Raw genomic sequence first — 5679 nt, 5'->3', positions numbered from 1 at the left:
TCCCCCGCCGCCGTCGCCGCCTGGGAGTTGTAGTCCGCCGGGGGCGGGGCGGGCCGGGCGGGGCGCGGAGGTGGACTACAACTCCCATCGTGCCCCGCGGCGCGGCCCGGCGGCTCCGGGCTGAGGGTTCGCGTCCCGCCGGCGGCGAGGGGCGGAGGGAGGCGGTGGCCCCCGTGTGTCACCCCCCGGCGGAGGAGGGAGTCCCGGGGGACAGCGAGTTGCCCGTGAGCCAGCGAGGTGGCCTTGTAGCCAAAAAGGTCTGTGGTAGCCTGGGGTGTGTTAAGGAGAGCGTGGCCAGCAGGTGGAGCTGGTTCATCCTCCCTCTGCTCTGCCTGAGGAGGCCGCACGGAGCCATGGAATGGTTTGGGGTGGGAAGGGACCCTAAAAATCTCTAATTCCCTGGGCAGGGACACCTCCCACCAGCCCAGGTTGCTCCAAGCCCCCTCCAACCTGGCCTTGAACCCCTCCAGGGATGGGGCAGCCACAGCTTCTCTGGGCAACCTGGGCCAGGCTCTCACCACCCTCACAGCAAAGAACTTCTGCCCAATATCTAACCTAAATCTCTCCTTTTTCAGCTTAAAACCCTTCCCCCTCGTCCCATCGCTCCACTCCCTCATCAAGAGTCCCCCCCCAGCTTTCCTGGAGCCCCTTTAGGGACTGGAAGGGGCTCCAAGGTCTCCCCGGAGCCTTCTCTTCTCCAGGCTGAACCCCCCCAACTCTCCCAGCAGAGGTGGGGGGGGGGAGGCTCCAGCCCTTGGAAACCCCCGAATCTGGGGTGCGAAGGGACCTCAAGAATCATCTGTTCCAACCTTTCTTGGCCAACGCAGGCTCTAGGCGAGGTTTTGAAGTCCATGCCCTCCCCCAACCAGCCAGCTCGGCTTCCAAAAGCAAATAAAACTTGTCATTATTTATGTCTTTAAGTGTCCTGCAGCGGTAGCAGGGTTTTTGGGGGGCAGACGGAGGGAGGGGAGGGCTCTCCCCTGTTGCTGCTCCCCCCTCCCTGGCATCTCCCGTCTCCCAGGGGAGCGCCGCGGTCCCCCTTCGTGGGCTAACTGGTGTGACCGGAGCCGGCGTCTGTTTTTCTAACCTTTAAAAGAGCGGGTCTCTGTGCTCTTCTTATTCCCGAGGGTGACAATTTCGGCAAAAAACAAACACACAAAAAAAAAACCCCAAAAAAAAGGCTGTTATGTTCATGAAAAATGTAATAATTGAATGCGTGTGTTTTATCCAGGAACCGTATCAGCAGGTGCCGATGAGAAACGAAAGCTCCTTCGCGCGTCCTTTAAGCACCTTCTCTTCGTAAAAGCTGACGCAGGAACTCTCCCACGCTCCCGGCTCCTCTTCGGTTCTGCTCGATTTACGTTTAATAGACACGGAAACGCATTCCGGAAACGGGGACGCGGCTTAAAATTGTCGAATTTCATAGGGGAAAAAGAAGGATCAGAGCAAGAGGCTCGTCCGTGAAATCTTCACCTTTTTAGACAGCAGCCGGAGCTGTGAGTAATATTTATTAAAATGTTCTGGGAGGCGTTGGTGAGGTTTGTGTACGGAGATGAGGGGTGAAGTTTGTCCGTGCCGTGGTGTTAAGGATTGTCACGCTTTCCCTGCCTTCATTACGCTGAAAATAACTCATATTTTCTCTCCTTCCACGTCTTTTACCTTCCCGGGGAGTAAATGGGCTGCGATTCACGAATCCCAGTTACTGACACCCAATTGTAGTCGAGCGCCGAGGAATCTCCCGGTGAAGCCGGCGGAGAACGTTCGGCTTTTAAATAAATCAAATTTTCGATAAAGATGGATTTCTTTACAGCTTTTAAATAAATAAAATTTCTACAAAGAGGTTAAAGTGACAGCGGGCCAAGCTTCAGGCCAGGCTTCGTTTTGCCAAGGTGCCTCCTCTTTGTAAATAAAATAAAACCTTGCCGAAGGGAGAGCGATGCTTTGGCGTGGAACCAATAAAAGCAGGTGCCTGAGGGTCTTTTTCGCTACCCCTCGGCCTGGATGGAGAAAAAAATGCAGCTTTTTCTCCGAAAAATCCTTCCCTTTAGTCTGGGGGTGCAGAAGAACTCCTGGAGTTTGGATTTAATTGTAATTTGTGTGGTTTAGTGGTTCTAACACTGACCCTCCACGATATATACCCCAGGTAGAAACAGGTATCTCTCGGCTCGGCCGTCAGGTAACTGCTGCATTTCAGCCTTTATTGTAATTTAAGGAAAAAAAACATCCTTAACACTGAATCCCAGAATGCTATGGGGTCGGAAGGGACCTCTGGAGATCACCCAGTCCCACCTCCTGCCAGAGCAGGTCCACCCAGAGCAGGTCCCACAGGAACGTGTCCAGGTGGGGTTTGAATGTCTCCAGAGATGGAGACTCCACCACCTCTCTGGGCAGCCTCTTCCAGGGCTCTGCCACCCTCAAAGTAGAGAAGTTCCTCCTCATGTTCAGATGGAACCTCCCCTGTCCCAGTTTGTGCCCATTCCCTCTTGTCCCATCACTGGGCACCACTGGAAAAAGCCTGGCCCCATCCTCCTGACACCCACCTTGAAGTATTTCTAGGTGTTGATCAGATCCCCCCTCAGCCTTCTCTTCTCCAGACTCAAAAGCCCCAAGTCCCTCAGCCTTTCCTCATCAGAGAGATGCTCCAGGCCCCTCATCATCCTCGTAGCCCTTTCCTGGACTCTCTCCAGCAGTTCCCTGTCCGTCTGGAACTGGGGGGAGCCCAGAACTGGTCCCAGTGCTCCAGGTGGGGCCTCCCCAGGGCAGAGCAGAGGGGGAGGATGACCTCCCTCCACCTGCTGGTCACACTCTTCCTGATGCCCCCCCCAGGATGCCATTGGCCTCCTTGGCCACCAGGGCCCATTGCTGGCTCGTGGGCATCCTGTTGTCCACCAGGACTCCCAGGTCTTTCTCCTCAGAGCTGCTCTCCAGCAGGTCACCCCCAACCTGTCCTGGTGAAACAATGAGATTTTTTTTTGCCCCCCCCCCCCCTCGCATCTGCACACCCCCAAACCTCGCGGCAGCGGAAATACAGGCAGAGCCAGCAGAACGGTTGTTAACTCCATGAGATTCTACGGGTCTGGCATCAATTTCGTGTCGTAGTGGGGGAAGAGCGCGTGCTGGAAAGACTAAAAAAGGCAAAGTTACGGGGATTTTAAAATCCAAGAGGCTTAATCAGCCCGAAAGAAAGCCGACGGTTAAGGATGTACGAAGCTGATGCCCATTTTAATGTTCAGAACAACAACGTGGGGTTGGTTGGTTGTTGGTTTTTTTTTTCCCCTTTCCCAGATCCGGGGAAATCGATGCTTTGAGGACAGAAAATAGGAAGCTAAAAAACTCGGCATGTTTTCCATTTTTCTTGCGAGGGGTAGGCGGTTTGTGGCGTGAAATCCGCTCGGGGAATTACCCCCGGCATCAGTTTTAACCCCTTCGGTTTCTCTGTCCTCTCAGGCGGCTCCGCGGTCCTCCTTGTGTATTTGTGCTCCTTGCTATTTTTATGCTGGTTTTCCTCTTCCTCGGAATTGGGATATAAACCCCCAACCAGGAATAATATCTCCCCAAACGTGGGAGAAAAATCGCTTTTTGCTTATAAAACTGGCTGCTAATAAACGAGCTGGGGGGGGGGGATCAAAATTACTTCAATTTTTACCCAGTAAACTTTCTTATTTGGAGAATTATGGAAGCCTCCCGTTAGGAAAATGGGAATTTGGGCAGAAATCTGTCCGGAGGGGCCATTGCAGGCCCTCGTTGGGGAGAAACTGCCACCGAATGTGACATTTTGCAGAGTCAGGGACATAAATCAGCCCCAGCCAAAGGCGCCCAAAGGAAAGCGAAGTCCGTAAGAAAGCAGTGGAATAATTTGGACCCGTCTTTCTCGCCCATCCGGCTGGAAAATAGCAGTGAGTTTGGTAAAAAGAGCTTCCTCTTTTAGTTTGAGCAGCAAAAAATGATGTATAATTCCTTTTTCTCCCTAGGTAAGGGAAGAGAAGGAGGAGGATTCTCTTTCGTGGGGTTACGATGACGTGGAGCTGAGCTGGACTCGTGCGGCTCCGTGCTTTAGAAGGGCAGAGGGAGTTTCACCCGGGATTAATAAACCTTCCCAATTTTGGGTGACAAAGCCATGTCTTCATCGGCTTCGTCCCCGAGGCTCCTCCCGACACGTCCCGCATTTTGCTCTGTTTGCACAGATCGAGAGACTTTTTGGCTCCGCTCACTTGAGCGGCCCCGATTTCTGGGTAAGGGTGTCGGTATTTAAAGAAAAGAAAATAATCTGAGAGCGTTTTAATGAGATGAAACGTCCCGTAAAACCCAGAGGTTGGGTACGAGCTGCCGTGACATGAGAAATACCCAGAGGGAGGGAAGGAAGCCCCAGGGATGTTAATTGTAAACACGAGGGGAGTTTGTCCCATTCGTTTGTAGGGGCTCAGAAAGCGTCAGAAACGGGTAAAAACCAGGCTGTGTCCTCAAAATGGAGCAGAGGGAAACCAGTTACAAACCGGCCACTTCTCTCCTCCCTCTCACAACAACCCCAGGCGTCGGTAGAGGCTTGGGGAAGCGTGGCTGGAAAGCTTCCGGGCGGAAAAGGATGGACTTGGGGGTTCTAATGGAATATGAGCCGGCAGTGTGCCCAGGTGGCCAAGAGAGTTCAAAAGTCACTTAGATGTGGTGTTGGGGGATATGGTGTAGGGGAGAACTTTGTAGAGTAGGGTAGATGGTTGGACTCGATGATCCCAAGGGTCTTTTCCAAGCTGGATGATTCTATGACACCACGTTAAGCGGGAGCGTTGATCTGCATGAGGACAGGGAGGCTCTCCAGAGAGACCTGGATAGGTTGGATGGATGGGTCAACGTTAACGGGATGAGCTTCAACAAGACCAAGTGCCAGGTCCTGCCCTTGGGCCACACCAACCCCAGGCATCGCTCCAGGCTTGGGGAAGCGTGGCTGGAAAGCTGCCGGGCGGAAAAGGACGGACTTGGGGGTTCTAATGGAATATGAGCCGGCAGTGTGCCCAGGTGGCCACGAAAGCCAACGGCATCCTGGCTTGTGTTAGAAACAGCGTGACCAGCAGAAGTAGGGAGGCGATTGTGCCCCTGTACTCGGCACTGGTGGGGCCACACCTGGAGTATCGTGTCCAGTTTTGGGCACCTCAATCCAAGAGAGATATCGAGGTGCTGGAGCGGGTGCAGAGGAGGGCAACGAAGCTGGTGAAGGGCACGGAGAATAAATCGTACAAAGAAGGATTGAGGGAGCTGGGACTGTTTAGTTTGAGGAAGAGGAGGCTGAGGGGTGACCTCATCACTCTCTCCAACTACTTGAGAGGACACTGTAGAGAGGTTGGTGCTGGTCTCTTCTCACAAGCGAATAGCGATAGAACAAGAGGGAACGGCTTCAAGCTGCACCAGGGTGGGTTTAGACTGGACATTAGGAGGAAATTCTTCACAGGAAAAGTGATCAGACCCTGGAAGGGGCTGCCCAGGGAGGGGGTTGAGTCACCATCCTTGGATGAGTTCAAAAGTCGCTTAGATGTGGTGTTGGGGGATACGGTGTAGGGAAGAACTTTGTAGAGTAGGGGAGATGGTTGGACTCGATGATCCCAAGGGTCTTTTCCAACCTGGATGATTCTATGATTCTCTCGGGAAAAGCGGGGGGCTCCTGTGGCAGCTCCAAGGCGTGTAAAAAAA

This window comes from Numenius arquata, chromosome 27 (genome assembly GCF_964106895.1).
Source record: "Numenius arquata chromosome 27, bNumArq3.hap1.1, whole genome shotgun sequence".
NCBI classification, from domain to species: Eukaryota; Metazoa; Chordata; class Aves; order Charadriiformes; family Scolopacidae; genus Numenius; species Numenius arquata.
This window is presented reverse-complemented; position numbering follows the sequence as displayed.